Source organism: Herpailurus yagouaroundi, unplaced genomic scaffold, assembly GCF_014898765.1.
Source record: "Herpailurus yagouaroundi ecotype Mexico unplaced genomic scaffold, PumYag 100, whole genome shotgun sequence".
Classification (NCBI taxonomy): Eukaryota; Metazoa; Chordata; class Mammalia; order Carnivora; family Felidae; genus Herpailurus; species Herpailurus yagouaroundi.
Window position 1 is genome coordinate 34,350,385 of NW_024412391.1, and position 21,140 is coordinate 34,371,524.

At 34.6% G+C, this 21,140-nt stretch overlaps 1 long non-coding RNA gene across 1 annotated transcript in view; it reads right to left on the reverse strand.

Annotated features, from left to right (window-relative positions):
* Positions 1-19,394, reverse strand: part of LOC121028086 (uncharacterized) — a 56,831-nt gene extending 37,437 nt beyond the window's left edge. The window contains exons 1-2 of the long non-coding RNA XR_005789061.1: positions 19,175-19,394; positions 16,592-16,696 (exon numbers count right to left, since the gene is read on the reverse strand). This is a non-coding gene — a long non-coding RNA (uncharacterized LOC121028086). The remainder of the gene's footprint in view (positions 1-16,591; positions 16,697-19,174) is intronic.
* Between the last annotated feature and the right edge of the window lie 1,746 nt (positions 19,395-21,140).

Genomic DNA, 21,140 nt, shown 5'->3' on the forward strand with positions numbered 1-21,140 from the left:
GCTGATATGCATTTTATGTGGAATACTGCACTACATGTTTCAAAAGGAAATATAATAGGGAAACCTACTTCTCAAAGTTTTTGCATTATAATTGGTGAAATCCTAGCATGATAGGAGCCAAAAAGAAGAAAATGATTTCTTACCTTGGGTACCTGAGTGGGAAGAAATAGTACTGACAAGAAATGAAACTAATGAGACTTTTAGTAAAAGAAGGAACACAAACAAAAGAGGAGATGCCCTTCCTTAGACTCTACTTAGGATATAAGCAGAGGAATGCTTCATAGCATAAATAACTCATCAATCTATCAATAATGAGAGGGGAAAGAAGCCTTAAAATAGGTTTCACAAAATAAGTAAATCTTCACACACCACCAACCTTGAAAATATAACCTTAGGAGCTTTCAGAGAAAAATGTTGCAAACCTTCTAAGAGGATTCATAGTGTTAGCCCCGTAGCCTCTGAGACTTATATTGAGAGGCTTCTGTGAACATTAATCCACTTCCCAATGAGTAGTCTTGACAGATTCAGGAATAAAAATCAAGGGTTGGTCAATTGTCACTCTCTCACCTCTCCTGGCAATTCGTTTGGCACTGTGCAGACCTACCCATAGAGCTTAGCATGAAAGACTCTGTGAAGAGCACTTGAAATTGAAATGTTTGAAATTTCAAAGGACTTAAATGAAGTTGGGTTATCCTGGCCTCATTTTCCTGGTCAGTGAAAGCTTTTCAGAGGGTGAAAGCGTACATTTTAGCAGTGCATTCTACATAAATAAAAGAATCTTCACATAAGACATCTGTTTTAATTAAAGCTGGAAAATGGAATGCTTCATTGGAAAAAACAAAGCTATCTCTTTTCTCAGCTCTCTAGTCTGCAGGTACTTTCCTGAATTTAAAATCAGAAATGTTTAAGTGGTAACAGCAATGCATTGGCAGATTTCCCCAGCCCTCCAAAATATCAGTGAGACATTTGCATTTGAGTATGCTCATGTAATGAGTGTTCAATCCACCACCTATGGAGCTAGAGTGTCTAAGAATTCTGCCAGAAATAAAAAACGTCATTTGTTAGTTGTACTATATTTCATGCAGCTAACACTGAACACAGTCCTCATCTGGGGACTTGAGTAGACCCTGCCAGGGGGCCAATGACAGGTCAAGAGAATGAATTGGAGCTGGGTATCCCACTCATGGAGCTAAGAGAGAACAGTGATGTTACTCAGCCAGCATCCTAAGAGAACACTAGTATTAAGTCCAGAAACAGAAAACGAGTGTACAAATCCAAAGACTGGAAGAGGATACGAAAAATGCGGATACAGCTGGGCCAGGATCTCTGAAATAGAAGGGTAGTGGTATGAGTATAAAGCAAGGCTGACCCAAAACAGCTAATGCAAGTGTGACTGGTTACTGTTCTTTGCTAAGGCAGCAAGTTTCACAGGGTCAGGCTGGATCAAAGGTATGAAGTCAGGATAAACAGGCAACAAGAAAGACCGAAATCCATAATATTGGATGCAGTAAAATACAGTGAAGCTTCAGCTATGATTCAATATATATTCTAGTGAGAAAATTCAAATTTATTGTAGTGCCTGATATAGAAATAGATTTCAGAGTATTTTGTTGTTGTCATTAAAATCCTTGCTTGCCAATCTCTCATTATATATCAACCTGCTCTTGTTAGTTCAGTCACATGTTCAATTTTAAAATAAATAGTATTCTCCATGATGCTCTACACTCATGCTACTTTCCTTGATCTTCCACAATATCCATTAGTGTAGTGGGCATATCTGTTATAAAATGAGTGGCCTCTTGGATTTGGTACCCATATTGCCATCTACTGGAAATTACTTCAAATTACAGATAGACACATAAGATGAGCGAGGATGATGCTAAAAGACCTCCACTCTAAATACAGTGACATAATGGTGAAATTCCTGATGGATAAGAGAGGTAAAAATAAGCACTGTGGGATAACTCTGCTTTCATTTATAAATGAATATTGTCTGTGTAAATTTCTTCATTCATCATGTCCTTCCTGATTTTGTTGGTGCAATCAATACCTCATCACCTGAGTGTTCTAAATGTTCTATTTTTGATATTTAGGGATTTTCAAACTTTTATTAATAAATAAAAAGACAAGTTTGAGTTTATTACATAAGGAAAATTATCAGTACTTCTTAGTTTCATGTTTTATTCTAAACATTGATATTCTGATGTTGCATATTCTTAGTATTCTTTTCATGATGTTCACAAAGAAAATAGAAAAGAAATGCCATGTGCCATAAAAAAGTATAATTTAAGGCAAATAGCACAGATATTTGAAAACCAAGGAAAATGTGATATAATGCATCAAAATACAGACTTCAATATTTCTTTCATTGTACAGCTAATAAATTAGGACCAGAAAGACTGGTGATGAAATCACAGCCATGTTAGGGTAACAATTAGAATAATACCAAGCCTATGGGAGAGTATGATTTAATTTAATTGTAACCACAAAAGCCTTTTTAGACGGTTCACTTTTCATTACATTTTTTTAAAAAGACCTTGAGGATCTGGAAACCATTTGAACAAATCAAATTAAATATTGGGGATACCAAAATGTATGGTTTATAATTGTCTACAAAAGAAGTGGGATTTCTTAATATTTCAAAAATGTTCTGATTCCAAACAAAATGTATCAAAAATTATTTCATTACTATACTAGAAATTGTTTCACATAATAGAGTATAACAATGTATTGGGAATTTTACATTCTTCATCAGAGATTGAGAAATGTTAAGAAAGGAAAAAGCTTGGGGCACCTGGGTAGCTCAGTCAGTTAAGCATCCAACTTCGGTTCAGGTCATGATCTCATAGCTTGCGGGTTCAAACCCAGATTGAGCTCTGTGCTGACAGTTCAGAGCCTGGAGCCTGCTTCAGATTCTGTCTGTGTCTCTCTCTGCCTCTCTCCCTCTCTCTCTCAAATATAAAAAAATAATAATAAAAAAAATTTTTTTAAAGGATAAAGCTCACTATATACCATTTATCAATATCTGTAAATATTGCAGAAGTGATTTGTATTTGCAACAATGCTACATATGACTCTGCCTTCTGACCTTTGAATTATGCTTCTTAAAATATATTGCATCAGTCTTGTAGAATTATAGGATGGCAAAGGTCCTTGAAAGTGTATCTGATTCATCCTTTTGGCTTCTGCTGGAAATGCATAAGAGTCTTGCTAGACAGGTGTCTTATTATTCAATAACTACACAGTAGCAGAATCCATGAATTCTCTTCCAAATAGTCCATTCTTGAATTCAATGACCTTTGCTATCAAAACAGTCCTCAATATATGTGACTGAGTTTATACTGCTGTAGGTTAAATTTATTTCCTCAGTGGAAAGAGAGAACAACATGACATTGTACATTTAGGATTTTATCAGTGAGTTCCACAGAATGACAGTTAATTACAAGAACCCTCACTAAAAAAAAAAATCCCTTTTTTTGGTCAAAATTGATGTTTAAATATTAAATTTACATTATATGCTAGTCTCAGCTTTCTCTTTTAAGTAATAAATGTGTTCATTTATCCGCATAGATCACATTCTATATTACAGGATTACTGTTTTTAAGCTTAAGGGAAAGTTTCAGTATCCTGTTTTAGCTTTGACATTTCTGAAGAACAAATTATGAGTTCTTTACCTGGATTTCAGTATATTGATTTTCTTTAGTACTTTCGATTCAATTCTTTCTGTACCAAGAGAACAACAGACTCATTACCCCAGGAGATTTACCCTTGACCATACACTGGTTAGTATGACAGAGAAACACTGTAGAGTAATATCCAGCCAAAAAGTTTGACTTTGAGAGAAAAAGGCTGAAATGCTTTTCCAACGTCTCCACTCACCTTCCCTAAAGTCATGAAGAAAGGTAGTCTCTTAAATTTTATTTCTCACTGCCATAAAACACTGATCTGGACTAGAAGTCTGGGTTGATCATTGTAATCCCTCTCTCCACCTTAGGAGGGAGAATCAGGCTTAATGACATAGTTCAGTTGAACTGAACCATTATCAGTGTTTGTGATGATATCTTCTGGACACATCCAATCAAATCTAGCACTGGCACTTGTGTCTACATAATCTTTTGTAGTGTTCTTCTTTTCTGATTTAATGATTGTAGTCTAAGAAAAACAATTATTCTTCCCTAACTAAATCAAGACTTTGAGCTAGCCAGGCACATGATGAACTCTTTCAAGAGACCAATAATGTCATCAAGTTTGTAACAGATTCTTTGTTTTATTCTTTCCTCTTCTATCTCCTTCAGATTAACTGCATCTACTCCAAAATGGAAAAGTGCTCAGGAAGAATAAATTTTGGTTAATACAGCAGGTCGTCCAATTAGAAGAACAGAAATCATTCACTAAAACAATTAAGGATTCATCCAGTCGGCAAATCTTTCTATAGCATATGTTATATGCAGTGAACTTTGCTAGGTTTTATAATTTCATAGGTAAATATGTTACATTAAGAGAAGTATATATTTTGGGAAACATTTTAATCTGAAACATATGCACGTGTTTTGTCCTTTGAATTAGGTCCCTTGAATCTCAAAATACAAAATGTTTTATTTTGTGTCTAGCATATTTTAGTCAGCATTATGTTTATACACTCCATCCATGTGGTATGTGTAGTGAAGTTTGCTGATTTTCAGTGCAATAGATGGTTTCATTGGATAATTATATCATAATCATTTACCCAACTCAATCTTTTTTTATTATTTTATTTTTTTTTAGTTTACATACAAGTTAGTTAGCATATAGTGCAACAATGATTTCAGGAGTAGATTCCTTAATGCCCCTTAACCATTTAGCCCATCTTCCCTCCCACAAGCCTTCAGCAACCCTCTGTTTGTTGCCCATATTTAAGAGTCTCTTATGTTTTGTCCTATCTCATTCTTGATGACCACTTATGTTACTTTCAGTTTTTAGCAATTATAAATAATGCTTCTATGAACATTTGTTAAGTCTTGCTGCACATGTACACCCACATGGAAATAGAGTAGAATTTTAAAATCATAGAAAGCTACCAGATCATGGCAAATGGTTTTCCAAAGTGTTGATGCTAAATTGTACTTCACCAGCAGTGTATGAGAGACTCTGTTGCACCAAACTCTTGTGCAAATGGTACTGTTAACCTTTACAGACATTCAGGAGAGTGGTGAGTGGAGTAAGGTAGTTGTTTTAATTTGCATTCCCACAATGATGAATAAAGTCACACACCTTTTCGTATTTGTATTAGTCATTTGGATATCCTGTTTTGTGAAGTGCCTGTTCAAGTCTCCATCCCATTTTCTTTTGGAATTTCTGTTTCTCCTATTGATTTGTACTTTTTCTATATTCTGGATAGGAGTCTTTTCTAGATTACATGGATTATAAATATTTTCATTCATTCTGTGTTTTCTCTCTTAATGGTTACTTTTGAACCACAATTTTAATGTAGTCTAATTTGTTAATAATCTTTTTTATTGGTAATGTTTTTAGGAATCCTGTTTAAAAATACTTCTTTTGGGGTGCCTAGTTGGCTCAGTCACTTGAGCATGGACTTCCACTCAGGTCATGATCTCCCAGTTCGTGAATTTGAGCCCCACATCAGGCTCTGTGCTGACAGCTCGAAGCCTGGAGCCTGCTTCAGATTCTGTGTGTGTGTGTGTGTGTGTGTGTGTGTGTGTGTGTGTGTCTGCCCCTCCCCTGCTCACATGCTATCTCTCTTTCAAAATAAATAAACATTAATAGTTCTCTACCCAAGGTCATAAAGTTCTTCCATGTTTTCTAAAATATTTCATGTTTTGCCTTCCAAATTCTGCAGTGTACAAGCAATTGGTACTTTATATATGCCATGAAAAAAAGGTCAAGTTCTTTTTTTTCTATACAGATATCCAATTGACACTGTCCCATTTGTTGAAACAATCTTTGCCCACCCATAGGTCACTGTTGCACCCTATGAAGGTTTATAGATACACAATGCTGTTCTGATATGTCAGTTTTGTTCTACTGATGTTCTCTCATAGTCATTGTTGCTATATGATAGGCCAGGTTCTATCACCTTTTATTTTTTTCAGCAGTGTCTTGGCTTAGAAATACCATTTGTATTACTAAATCAGTATCACCTTACGAATAGTCACATAAAAATCTGCCAGTTTTTTTATTGGGATAGTACTGAATATAAAAATCTATTTGTGTGTGGGGGGGAACTAATATCTTTAAATTATTAAATCTCTTCATCCTTGGACCAGGTATATGCTTCCGTTTATTTAGGTCTTTTTAAATCTATCTAACAATATTTCTAGTGTTTTCTGTGGCAGATTTTCACAGGATTTATTCCAATGTATTTGAAACATTTTAATGTTACTGCAAAGGCCATATATACATATATATAATTCCATATCTACCTTTTGACATTATATCCAACACCTTTGTCAATTTGCATATTAATTACAATAATGTATATGTGTATTCTCCCTTCCTTTTCCATGTTCTTATCTTTTTTTCTTTTCTTGCCTATTGTACTGGCTATGACTTCAGGCATGATGCTTATTAGACATACTAAGAGAGGAAATCTTTGTTTTAGTCTTAATCTCTGAAAGAAAACATTCAGTAGTTCACCACTGAACACAAAACCTCCTTTATGTTTTCTGTGCCTATCTATGATCAGAATAAGGATGTTTCTTCTATTCATAATTTGTTAGAAGTTTTTTTTAAGTCATAATATATGTTTAATTTTACCAAATACCTTCTCCATACTGATTTAGTGGTTATATATTTGTGCTTTTATTTTGTTAATATGAATAATAAAACTGGCTGATTATTGAAGGTCAAGCCAACCTTACATTCCTGGAATAAACCTAAGTTGATCATGATACATCATCTTTTTTATATACTACTGAATCTGATATGCTTTTATTTTGCTTATAATTTTTTAATCTATGCTTAAAGTTTTCCTCCATTTTACCTTTCTTATAATGTTACCATTGGGTGTAGTTTCAAAGAGTATCCTTCCCTCATAAAATAATAGTAAAGATCTCTCTTTGTCTATCATAGGAGTGTTCTTTCCTTCTTAACCATAGGCTTAAACCAATAAGAACTGTAGTTTTATTTGTTGGAGGAAATTAATTTTATATTCAATCACTTTAAACTCTTAAGATTAGGTAGGTTTACTAGACACACACACATTTTTTTTTCCTGTGTCATTTACAAGCAGTGTTTTCTTGTCTATTCCTTCCTCTCCTTTGTGTTTCTATTTGCATATGTGATAGAGTACTCAACTACTGCCCCCATGTTAATAGTTTTCTCTTCTGTGCCATCCATCATCTTCTGCTTCTGGGCTTTTCTTTACCTATGTTCTTCTGATCCTTCTTCCAATTTACTAATCCCCTCTTCATTCATAACAACTATGGAGTTACACTAATCTATTTAGACCTGAATTTTAAGTTGTTTTATTTTTCAGTTCCATAGTTGCAATTAAGTCAATGTATTTTTCTGTATGTATGTGTATACATGCACACATACACATCTCTCATATATTCTCTGCTGAAGTTATAATTTTGTGTTTTATTTCTCTGAATTAAGAATATCGATTAGAGGGGCATCTGTCTGGCTCAGTTGATAGAGCATGCAACTCTTGATATCAGGGTTGTAAGTTTGAGCCCACACTAGGTGTAGAGCTTGCTAAAAAATTAAAATCTTTTTTTTTTTTTTTTTAATAATTGTGATTAGATAGTTTGTGTCTGAGAACTCCATCAAACAGATTACCTTGGGATCTTTTTCTTGGAGTCTATTGTTCCTTCCCCTTCTTCTTCCTTCTTTTTCCCCTTCTTTCTCTTCTATTCTTTTTGTTTGTTTTTTACTCTCTCATTTCATCTCCTCATGTGCCTAGTTCCTTTTGATTTCACAAAATAAAGAAATAATTTGAAGCCTAGGAAAATACCATATTCACACAAAGAAGACTTATGCTTGCTACTAGCAAGTGGGCAAGGGCACAACAACCCAAACCATTTTGATCTAATTTGGGATTGAGAAAGTCCAAAACTGAAATTTCTTTAAGTGCCAATATCTTCCACATCACCCTTACTTGGGGTGTATGGGCATTCACCAGTATCTTCCCTCCATGATGCTCTCTGAAAACCAATTTTTGTCCCCAAGTCTTCTGAGGTTATAAAAAGTCTGCTTGTATTTTTGAAATTTATCTGGAAAAAAGCAGTCACCCCAAATATGGGGCTCAAATCAATGGATTTCTTTATTTTCCTATATCTTGACTTCATTATTCCTCACTGCCTTGATAACTCTGCAATGCCTTCAAGCTTAGTTTTGTCTGTTTGGTTTGATTTGGTTTTTAAAAAGAGAGAGAGCATGAGAGCAGGGGAGAGAGTCAGAGGGGGAGAGAGAAAGAGAGAGGCGGAGAGAGAAAGAGAGAATCTTAAGTTGGTCTCATGCTCAGTGTGGAGCCTGATGCAAGGCTTGATCCCATGACCCTGCGATCATGACCTGGGCCAAAATCAAGAGTTGGACATGAAACCAACTGAGCCACCCAAGTGTCCCCAAGCTTAGTTTTAATAAATTTCTCTTTAAGTCTAATTTCCTAGGCTGCCATTAATCTAAAGTTGAGTGTAATTTTTAAATAGATAAAAGGAAGAGAGGTAGTAAAAGAAAAACAAAAGCAAACAGCAAAAAAATTCCCTATAAAACTATACTCTTAAAAGGTAGATGCAAACCAAGAAACAGACTCTAACTACAGAGAACAAGCTGATGGCTACCAGAGGGAGGTTAGTGGGGGATGGGTTAAAGAGGTGATGGGGATTAAGGAGGGCATGTGTTGTGATGAGCACCAGGTGTTTAATGGATGTGCATAATCACTCTATTGTACACCTGAAACTAATATTACACTCATTTTAACTAATTAGAATTTGAAAAAAAATTAAAAAGAAGATATAGTTTTCTCTATGGCATGAGAAGAGGTTTCCTGAAAGGTGTATTTTGTTGGTGTTCTTATATCTAAAAATTAACCTTACAAAAATGCTAATTGGTACAATTTCCTAGAATTATGTTTCCCAAATTGCATTTTTCAATAAACTCTTTGTGGGAGAGGAGAAGTTCATAGGCAAGTTCTCTTAAACTACTTCTATTTAATGGATTTGCTGCTGACTCTTCACAGTCCTAGAAGATATTCTGAAGTATACACACAGTATGCTGATTATTTGTGGATGGCTCTTTGAAATGTGCTTATATATTTCTGTTCATACCCATCAGATTGGATGACTTGTTTATACCATAAACTGCTGAAGTCTGAGGGACATAAATGTTACATTTATTTAACATTTATTGCTGACTCAGCTGTATTTTTTTTTTTTTTTTTTTTTTTTGAGGGAGGGAGGGTACAAGTGACAGAGGGACAGAGGGAAATGGAGGGATAAAATCCCAAAGCAGACTCCATGCTCAGCGCAGAGTCCAATGCAGGGCTGGATCTCAGGAACCATGAGATCATGTCCTAAGCTGAAATCAAGAGTCAGATGCTTAACTGACTGAGCTACCCCAACTCAGCAGTATTCTGGGGAATTTTTTCTTAATGCTTATGTGTATTCACTATCTTAGTTTCCTTACAAATACCAAGAATAAAAGCAAGCTTGGCAAATGCTTTTTATGTCTCACACTTAAGAAATAATGCAAAGGATTTATTCTTTCTATAACTTGCGGGTAAACTGGAGAGAAAACACCCTAAGCATGTGAGCACATTCATGTACACACGCATACAGTTTATTCTCTAGTGCTACCTTTTTTTTTTTTTTACAAACTTTTTAAAAGTAGGTATCACCTTTTTGTTCCTGACTTTCCAAGGAACATATTTTTAGAACACATGTCTTCTTTTTCTACCCATTTTATTATCCTGTGTACATATACATGAACCTCAAGTAATATTTTTTTCAAAATAACTAATAGATGCATCATTTAGAAAGAATTTGAGAAATGTTATATGTAAATATATGATCTGATTGATAACAGTTTTCTAAAACTTGTTTTGCCAAATATTTCTTCATATTGCCTCGCTAAAACAGCGTTCTAAAATATACATGATTCAGAACAGGCGACTTCCAATTTTCCTGAAAATTCAAAGCTCACATGATAGTTAAAAAGCTTTCTACCTTATCCATTTAATCATTTAAGTTCTACTCTTGAGAAACCCACTGTGTAATTTTATGTGGTATAAAGTTAACATTTATGGTAAGATTCAGTGAAGCTATATTAAAGGTAAGTCAACCTTCAGAATCAGAGGTACCTTATTTCCATCATCCATTATGTGGATGATGGTCTTCTTTCTCCCTATAAAATGTGTGCTACATTTTCATTAACCATGAAAATATATTAAAAACTCATAATGATGGCAGTCAGGATGCCTTTTAAATAGTGCTAAAAAGTTTAAAAGTACAAAACCTCTCCAAAGACTTCTATAATATGCAAAATAAATTATTATGCCATCTCATTTAGTGAATATTAAGTAAGCGTCTCTAGCTCCTTGTGCCATCAGTTTATTTCACTCAGCTGAATAGTCTAATAATATTTTCATTAAATATTTATATGAACAATCAAATGCTGCAAATGAAGAGCATATCCCTGACATTCAAGATGGTTTCCAGGCTGATATCAGCAGTTTGTTATGTTGGTAGGGCTCATTTGCTGTGGCTTAGAATGATGTTCGCCATTAGCTTTGAGTATCGTACGTCTGACCTTAGAATAAAGGCTATTTATCATGTCCTCCAATTTCTAAATTTTATTTCTTCATTGAGAAAGTACTGACGATAGAAAATTAAGTACATTTCAAAGCTAGGGTCATGCCATACTAATTCAGCCAAAGAAACTGATTACCACAGATCATTTTTTAAAGTAATAGAAAATATACTCTTTGGTTTTATATGTTTAATACCATACCATTCATACAACTTCTATATCCATTAAGTAAAAGTGAATCTAGTAGCTGGCTTCAGATTTATATGTGATATTTTGATTTACGAATGCATGATAGCATGGTGATTGCAATTTAATTGTAATATTTAATTTGAAATCCTACAAATGACATCACATGCTAACCCGTACAATTCTCTTCATGACATATTTGTCTCACTTTCATGGGTATTATTTGAGATCACTGAAAGTTAATATTGAAATGATCTTGTATATAAATCTAGAAATTAGATTCAAATAAACACAAAACGTTTTGGGTGGCCATTTTGAGTACTTACGAAGTTATAACTAAAACTTAAAGAGGTAGTAAATAATTATTAGCTTTATTATACACTTCTAGAAAATGTGATGCTAGAAATTTGTAGCCACAAACTTAGATGTACCCCACAATAAAGCTATTTTATTTAAATCAAATAAAGGACACCTGGGTGGCTCAGTCGGTTGAGCGTCTGACTCTTGATTTTGGCTCAGGTCATGATTTCATAGTTTGTGGGATAAAGGCCTTTGTGGGGTTCTGGGATGACAGCACAGAGCCTGCTTGGGATTTTCTCTCTTCCTCTCTCTCTGCCTCTCCCCTCCTTACACACGCACCCCCCCCCAAAATAAAAATAAATAAACATTTTTAAAAATGAAAACTATCCTCAATTTTTAAAAATAAAAATAAAAAAAATTAAATATGACTTATTTTCATCGCTTGGGGTTAATAGAGAATTTAATCTTCACCATTATTAGGGCTGATGCATACGCAGCTCAGGGCCATGTGAAGGCCCCAGGTGTGTTTCATAACTTCAGGCTTCAGTAGTCTTTGTTTGCTAATATGGAATATTATCCAAACCTGCATAGCCCCTATGGTCTGATTGTTCTGCTATTTCTATGATATATTTGGGCACAGGGAACTTTGATAAGTACACCTTTAGTCACAGTAAATAGGCAAATAAATCTTCTAACCTCTCCAGGGTATTTCAAGGGTCTGAATCACTGTACCCACTTGTTGTGGAAACCACAAACTTTAGATCAAGCCCTGTGGTTGAAAAGCCTTTTCTCTATGATGTTTCCAATTTCCCACCCCATAGTCTCTACTTCATGTCTCTGTGTATTCCTTGAGAACACAGTACAACGTCCCCAGTAACTTATGTTTTTATAATAGCTTGAGTGATCATAAAATTTGTCATTCAAACCAGAACATTTTGAGAAAGGATTAATAATCATGGCAAGGCAACAGATAAAGCTGGTTGTCTTAGATTAGGCTCCCCAGCAGATTCTGATTTGTATTAAAGTGATTTCTTAAGATATATTCCCAAGGAAACATGGTAGATGAGTGCGGAGGTAGAACTAAGAGAGAAGCCAAGCAAGAATGCCATTTCCAGTCAAGTCCCACAAAAGTGAGGGTCCCAGATCAAGTACAACACATCCAGTTACACTGGATTTCAAGTTGAACAAAAATTAATTTTTTGGCATACATACGTTCAGAATATTGCATGAGACATACTTAAAAACAATTTCTTCCTGGACATCCTGTATTTTTATTTGCTACATTTGGCAACCCTACCTAAGACGTCTCTGGAGAGGGAAAAGGTATGGGTCACACTTAAGAGGGCCAGGGGACAAGGGAGCTAGAATATTTAAACCACTGCACCCATCAGTCAGTAAGTGCAGCTCTAGATGAATATAAATAACTTCCCAGATACTTCCAGTTCTCTGTGTGCTGCCAAAGTGGGTCACAGGAATCTGTGAGGAGCCTTCCCACAAAAATACAGAAGTGCCCACTGTTGGGACAGAAGACACACTTCCATGAAAAAAAATCTGAGGGGTTATGGGCAGAGCATGGGCATCATCTGTTGCCCTCGTATGAACCCAGGAAAAAAGAGATATGTGGTCAACCTAACATAGGTAGCAGTCTATGCTTACCACTGGAAAGAGCTCCTAAGACAGGAAAAAACACTTTTTTGGAATTGAAGGGTAAGGGTTCTTCAAGGACACTGGAAAAAATAGTATGCCCCATCCTCATACTCACAAATTTACATCTCAATAAACTACCTTGCCACAAGAAATAACTGGGACATATATCCTCCATTTTCCAGATATGGAAATGAATTGATTCCTTGAAGACTATTTTAACATGACAAAAATTGAAAGGTCATGAAATGAAGCTTCTTGCTTTACTTTCACACAAATTTAGCCATTTATATTATCCCATAAATGGAGCTAACATACATTATTTACACTCTACCTGAAGATTTATTGGAACTTCATGTTGTACAGAAGGCAATGCCTCCCCCAATTAAGAGTGAGAAAACTCAGAAGATAAGACATAACTTGGAAAAAGCTTCCATTTCCTTTTAGGTTCTTCCAGTAACTTCATATCCTAAACTTAATGTATAGGCATCCTAGATAATGAGGATGCTAATTACTATTGGAATTTTCCTCTTACCCAAAGGACCTGTGTAGTTAAATTATTCTAAAAGTTAACTATCATTTTCTGATTCCTTAGGGTGAGTCAGGAAGTCACACAGTGAAAATCTGCCTTGAGATTTATTTATACTATATTATATGTAATATATACTGCCTAATTATTTAAACACAGAAATATTATTGCTTTACATAGATAATTCACAGTTTCTATTCTACTGGACTTGGCCATTAATTACCTCATTGAATCTGTTACTACATACATATAAGTATGAATGTACTTATCCTAGAGACAGTGTTTAATAGCACTACATAGCCAATTGTGATGTACTTTAAGGAAATATGAGAAGTAACTTTAAGTAGAGAGCCCTAATTGGGATGTATACATACTTTCTGGCAAGCCATATTATACAGATCCTCTTCTCTTGAGAGCCAAAGGGCCAAAGGTATACAATACAGGGTAATGAATGCTTTTGTACAGAGAAATATGGAACAAGTTGTTCCTTAAGCAGGAAGAACCTTGGCCCCTCCTGACTTATTTGATTATATCCATGTTCCTTCACTTAGCCTGCAAGGTTTACCTTTACCTGGCCCCTGCCTCCTTTCTAAGCTCCCCTCCTAGTGGTCCCCTTTTTAGTACACACTATATATAGACATGCACAATTAACATTGTATCTTCCCTTCTTTGTTCAATCAGCTCCATCTCAGGGAACCGGGTCACCACATCCCTTCCTTGCTTTCCTTGGCTAATAGCTACTTGTACTTTAATATTCCATTCAGAGAACAAACTACAGGAAGACTTCTCTGTTCTTTCATCAGTTTGGGTACATATTTGATTTAGTCTCCCAGTATATATACTATCTTTACAACTTGATGCATTGGTGTACTTGACCTACTTATTTATCCCATTCCCTGGAGAAGAAATTTTTTAGAGGAGAAGATGAGCTCTAACTTTCTTTACATTCTCTAAATTTAGCAGAACATCCAGAACACATAGAAGAGTTTCAGTAATAGCTTGATGAATGAATAATAGATGAATGAATGATGAAGACTTTGGATGACTACGAACACTGAAAATCAATAAGCATGAATGCAGGGTAAGAAAATATCAAGACTTCAGTTTAAATACAGGTCTAGTTTGTTCTAAGTTGACCCTTAAATAAGGCTATGATGCACATAATTGTTAGATGGTAGATTTATGAAATATTATGTTAATTCCACAGCTAAACGGAAACATGAAATTCATTGTAGAGTTTTTTATAGGTCATTAATTAAGAAATGGTTTAATATACAAAAATTTTTACATCCCAGTTTAAATTATTTTTCATATTCATACATACATATGAATATATATAATATAAATTATATATATATACATATGAATATATAATATAAATTATATATATATATGAATGATTATAGTAATTTTACTCTGAGGAACAAAATCATAATTATTCATGTATATATATCTACATCATCTTATTCCTTAAGAGCTAAAGAAAACAAGAATTAACTTTTTAAGAGTTAAAGAAGTCAATTGATTAGTTCTATCAAAATCAATGAATGATATTTAAAATGTCAGACCAACTCCAAGCACTCTCTATTTTTTTTTAATTCCCGTGAAAAGAAAAATTTCATTAAGTTTCATCAGAAAAAATAGAGATTGCCTAAGACCAACAAACTTAGAACTAGATTCTAGTAATCTAGATGATTAGGACTCTGCCTATCATCAAAGCATTAGACCATTACTCTCTCTTACTATTTAATTAGAATCTGGTAATTGTCATTTTGCACATAAATTAAATTCTTTGAGGCACATTAGATCATACCCTAACATTTAAATAATGCTTTTCATCTTTAATATAATTTATAAACATGAATTAGTAATCTTCCAAAGTGGCTATTTGAAAATTTTATCTCCCTTGGAAGTAATTATGCCTAAAATTTCTACTTAGTGGCATTGTACTTAATTTTGCAACTATTACACTTCATAACTAAACTAATCCATCACTTTTTCCCCAATTACCATTTACTTTGATACTAAATGAAATAAGCATTAGACACTTAAATAGTAATTTTATCAAGGACTGAGACCAGTGAACAGTTTGACCTGCATATTCTAGTTCTTGTGCTTCTGGAGCGGGTCTCAGTGGTGGATGGAGTTCTATTCCTTGGAAATAAACTGGACGATAGTCTTTTATACCCGGTTCTTTAGTAAGAAAAAGTGTTTACCACTGAAAGTATCACTTAGGTGTCATATTACTGGTGAAATGAAAGGGAGAACTGTGTTATGTATCATTTTTTGGTTCGCACTCAATGAACAGAGACACGTTCAGATAATGTGAGTAATGCAGGTTTATTTTGACAGGACAGAAGACAGGAGACAGGAAACAGGAGAGAAGATACATATCTGTGAATGTCACATTCAAATTTCCCCACTGAAGGGAGATAAATGCCCCTTTGGGCTCTTGATATATCCTATATTAAGCCCTAGGCTACTAGCTGTTTGCTCAGTCAACTGGTTACAGACCAATTAAATGCTGGACAGAATGGCAGGGCCACATGATATAAGGTATAGTGATCTTTGTATAAAGATCTTTTTGGTGGAGAGCTGAATAACCATCAAATCCTTACCAAATGTCCAAAGAGGACAAAGTAAGTGGCAGGTATATGAGGCTTATCAGAAGAAACACATTACAACTGGTGATGGTGAAACGTCAGAGTTTTTCCAGTATAAAAATAATCATTTATGGAGTAATTACTTTGTGTGATATACACTGCATATGTCAATTATTTTATTTAATCATTATAGCAACACAGGAAGGTAAACATTGTTAGCCTAATGTTGTAGATGAGGCCCAGAAATTTAAGGAATTTGATCAAGTATACATGGCTAATAAGTACTAAAACTAAAATATCAGCTCAGGTTTGCCTGTTATTTCCTCAATAAAACCACAATGCCTTTCTTGGCAATTATTATAAACTCAATTAATGGCTGTAGGTTGATGCTCATGCTGATTGGTCATATGCATACAATAATCTCTTAATCTTGCTAACTTGGAGTAGATTTCTCTCCTGCTTGGGAGAGGGAAACAAAAAATTATACACATTTATGTATGTGGAAGAAATAATTATTTTTCTTTGGCTCAAAACTAATGGGCATTCAGCACAGACAAGATCATTAAAAACAGTCAGGGAGTACCTTGTCCCTTGTCCTCTGTCTCCTAGGCTGGTGCTTCTTGAATGGTACCATGATGCCTCATTGCCTGCTGACCTTTCTACTGGACAGTCACCATTCTTTTTATAGCTAGAAGAAAAATATAATAGTTCAAATCACAGGTAAATCAAATATACTCTGATACGATGTACACAGCATTTTGCTCTCTATAGAACAAATTCTGCATTGATAAATAACTTCTAGAAAACCACATATAAACTACATGGACTCCAAGAAAAATTTAGACCTTTGATCCTAGAATAGAATATCTTGAATATTAAAATAGGTTTCTCACTAGAATTCAGCAAAATAATAAAAAAGAAACCTTTGATTTTGCTTATTGAAAAAAACTCTTTAAATTTTCCATATTGCAATCAAATTTTTATTGCATAGCAACCAGCAAAGATGGTGGTGATAAAATAGAAGAAAAACTAAATAGCAAAGTACTTCTGAAGCATATCATGTTCTTCTTTTACTGATACAGATTTTGAAAAGTCTCTTTGAACCTACAAATTGACCTATTCGGAAAAAAACACCCAAAAATATATAATGACAATAATGTGATTTGTGAGCATTAAGGCTTTCAAACCAACCTCTATCCCTGAAAAAAAGGCATGCTTCATGTATTTATTATCTAAAAAAGAGGAAGTACTTCTAAAGAAGCTTTTACTTCTATGTTCTAAAATATATATATATTTTATTTTTTCTGAAACCTGAGAAAATACCCATAAAATTCAAAAGACTGTAGGAAGTGCTTGCTCTTACACAGGCAATAAGAATTCCTGTCTTGCCCAGAGGCTACAGCAAATCTAGTTCTTTTTAAGAAAACTGGCTTTCTTGGCCTATGGAATTTTGTTTAAAATGTGTTTTGCCTTATGAGTAATGTAGTTTCATCGACTCCTTATGTCTATATAAAGCACTTTATTCCTGTGATACTAAACAGTAGTATTAGTCATTCGAGATTTTCAAGTTGTCATCTCTCTGGATCCCTCTGGCTAATACCGTTCTCCTTTCCTCTCTTCCTCCCCTAGGAAATAAGGTTTCTATTTAAACAAAACCATAAAGTAGTCAAAATAATTTACCAATTTCCAAGAAGGAAGCTAAATGCAAATGTGCTCTCTTTTGCACAAGGTAAAGGGTCAAATGAATAGATATTCTAGCAACACCTCAACAATGAGGAGGTCTTGAGAGTAGAGTCTACTGACTCAGAAACATTACATGGACTACATGGATGACACAGACATTTCTTCTGCTTCCACACCACGCAGGAAAAGGTAAACTCTGGGATCTTGCTGCATTCTTGGCCCCATCAGACAACAGTGGCATGAGGCTTCTTCTGATCTAGTTGCCATAGGGGTTCTAGCATATCTCTCCTGGGAACTCTAAGACACACTAGCTTTTAATCTTTAGGCTTTTCTCTCATTCTCCTCTCTCTTTCATCCCAGACAGGGCAGAAATTTTAACCTCACAGATAGAAAAAACTGACGTTGACTGATCAAAAAAAAAAAAAAATCTAATCCTTCTGCCATATGGAATAGTTGGAAATATCAAAAAAAGAAGCTTCCATCTGTTTACATCTCAAAACATTATCCTCACATACTTATTCAAATTGATGTCTTTTCAGCAGATATCTTTGCCTGCTAAAGACAAAAATGTCACAGAAATTGGGAACATTTGACATCTCCTTATTATGTAGATGCTTTTTAAAATTGTGGCTCAAATCTTTTAAGGCACTATATAAAGAACCCAATGTGGTTCCTGAAACATAGTAAATATTCAACTAATGATACTCATTTTTGATTATTATTGTAAGACTAGGTTTATAATTATTTAGAGTAGGACCTGCCACCAGAAGAATGTGACCCAATTTCAAACTCTGTTTAGGTTGACCTGCTTCCCCAGGTATCCCAGCTCCAAAGTTACCTTTCTTTCATTGTTTTTAGTCTTTTAAACTGAATTTTGTCACTCATTATTCACAGTCCTCATTCAGCAAATATTCAGTAAGGTAGCAAGCATTATACTAAATAAAAATAATAAAATAATAACATTATTGTGTTAACAATAACTAACACCACCTTGCCTTCACAGAACTATAGTCTAGTGACAGAGATAGGTATTAACCAAATAATTACCCAAACTGCTATTATCATACGTGCTAGGAAGGAAAGCTGCAAGAGAATGTATTTGTCAAGGAAGTCAGGGAAGGCTGCATTGCTTGATCTGAGACCTGAGAAATGTCTCAGACTCCTTCTTCAGTTAGGAAGTGGAGGAGAAGGGAAGAAATTATGCTCCAGGCAATGAGGATAACATGTACAGAGACCCTTGGGTAGAAAATTACATGACAGTAACTATGGATTATTGTAAGAAGGGAGAACAGAAAGGACAAGAGAATAGTGCAAGATGCGGTTAAGGTTGGGGAGTTAGATATAGGTGAGGTCATTCAGGCTCTTAGGCTTTAACATGGACTCTAGCTTGACATTCGTATCACAACTGAGGCTTGAAAACATGAGAGTGACATGGACATAATAGAAAATAAATTGAGAAGGGAACAAGTGGAAGCAGACTGACCTGGGAAGTAGCACTTTTCACTTGTACTGAAGAGATGCAGAGAAGTGAGATGTCAGCTCGCACGAGGAGTAGAATGGTGGCAGGGAGAAATGATGGAGTCCTGAATATTTAGGAAGTGAAGTCAACACCACTGCTAATAGACTACATGTGAGAGAGTGCATGAGAAGGAGGTGTTAAGGATGACTAACTGATTTCTAGTCTGGGTTCTGAATTGCAGGAAATAGGTTGGAAAGAAGTGTTTTAAAACAAGAAAATGATGTAGGCAGTGCCTTTACATTCATGGCCTGTTTTACTCATGTGTGTACAACAGCTAGTACTCTGGTGACAGGATGACTATGATTTTCTATAGATTTATAATTATTCCTCTACTAGAAACAGTACAAAGTTTAGTTTAACTTAGTTTCCTCCTCCCACCTCATATGATTACATTATTATAGAGGAGTAAGCCAATCCATTCAACAAAATCATATAACGTCAGCAATGCATAAGGATTTTAGGAGATGCGTGCCATTTTGAAAAAGGAAAAGATTGAAATAAGTCTACAAATATCAGTAAATTCTTAATATATGTCAGATATTCTCTATTTAACATCAAAAATAAATATATATGACCTATCAGTACTTTGGAAAATAGGAATATATGGGAATGTATGGCAGTAGTAGAAATTCATCATTTATTTCCAAAAATCCAATGTTTATAGATAAATAACCATATAATCATCCCCAAGCCTCTAATAGCGTTTTTTATGGACTAGATTTCTATTAGTATTGTACTCTGACTCAACTCCACACCCTGTAAAGTAGCACATCTAATTTTAAGTCATTGCTTACATTCAGTGTCATGGCATACGCTTGACTGTGGACCTATTTCCAATAACATAATCCCAAATAAACATATGTAACTTATTTCAAAGTAATAAAGAAGCCTTTTACTAGGAAATAGTGAGCATAAGTGATTATTTCTAAAATATGTTAATAATTAAATAACAAATAATACTGTTTTGAAGATCAATAAATACATATTCCATATATATTCATAACTTTACAATAGTGTAATCCAAGTTAAACCCCATCTCCAAGTTTCACCAAAAACACATTCCTGCTTTATGAGTATATATGTGACAGTTAAATTATGTGTTTATCATTTTCACTGAGAATATTTGACATTTATAGGTTGTGGTAAAAACAAATAGGGTAATTTTGCTGTCTTAAAAAAGACAAATCCGCTACAAAAACTGGATGATCTCTGCTTTCAAAGGAGGACAGATGCTGTTTCAAATGGGGTTTTTACATTTTTTCTCATATGTACATAAAATAAAGGGAATTGCAGACACTGACAAGCTTTGTCAACCAAATTGTTATAAGCAGGATACCTTAGTTCTGGGCTAATAGTCATTTAAGAGACAAGCCACTTATTGACTTAAATGAAATAAAATAATTAACACATTTCTCTTGCTGGGACAATCTGTGTTGTTATTCCCAGAATGTTCTGCTGAAGCAGACTTATTTTTATTGTAACATATGACCAAGGTTAGAGGTGTTCTATGGAAGCACAAGTATATCTAAGCCCTATCACCCAACCAGAATTATTTGCAACGTTTCCAGGGCATTACAATAGAGTTTTGTGTGACAGTAATTGCCATCAGAAAGGTCTAGATTTTCTCCCTACATTCTAGGTCAAAAAGAACAGCTTGACTTTCAGGTCTTCACCTTCTCTTGGGGGAAAGGGAGGTGTAAATTAGATACCACAGAACTTTCTAATCACAGCATTTAAGCTACAGTACTATAAAATGCTTGCTAGAGATTCAGGTTTTGATTTGCAAGATAAGTATCATAGAGTTCTTTGTGCATTCTCAAGGAAATAACCAAAGCTTAAAAGAGAGATGGGATTCCTCATTACAAATGAAATTATATTTGTAATTTTGGAGCTTTTATTACTCATCCTGTAAATAAGAGAATCCCTAAAT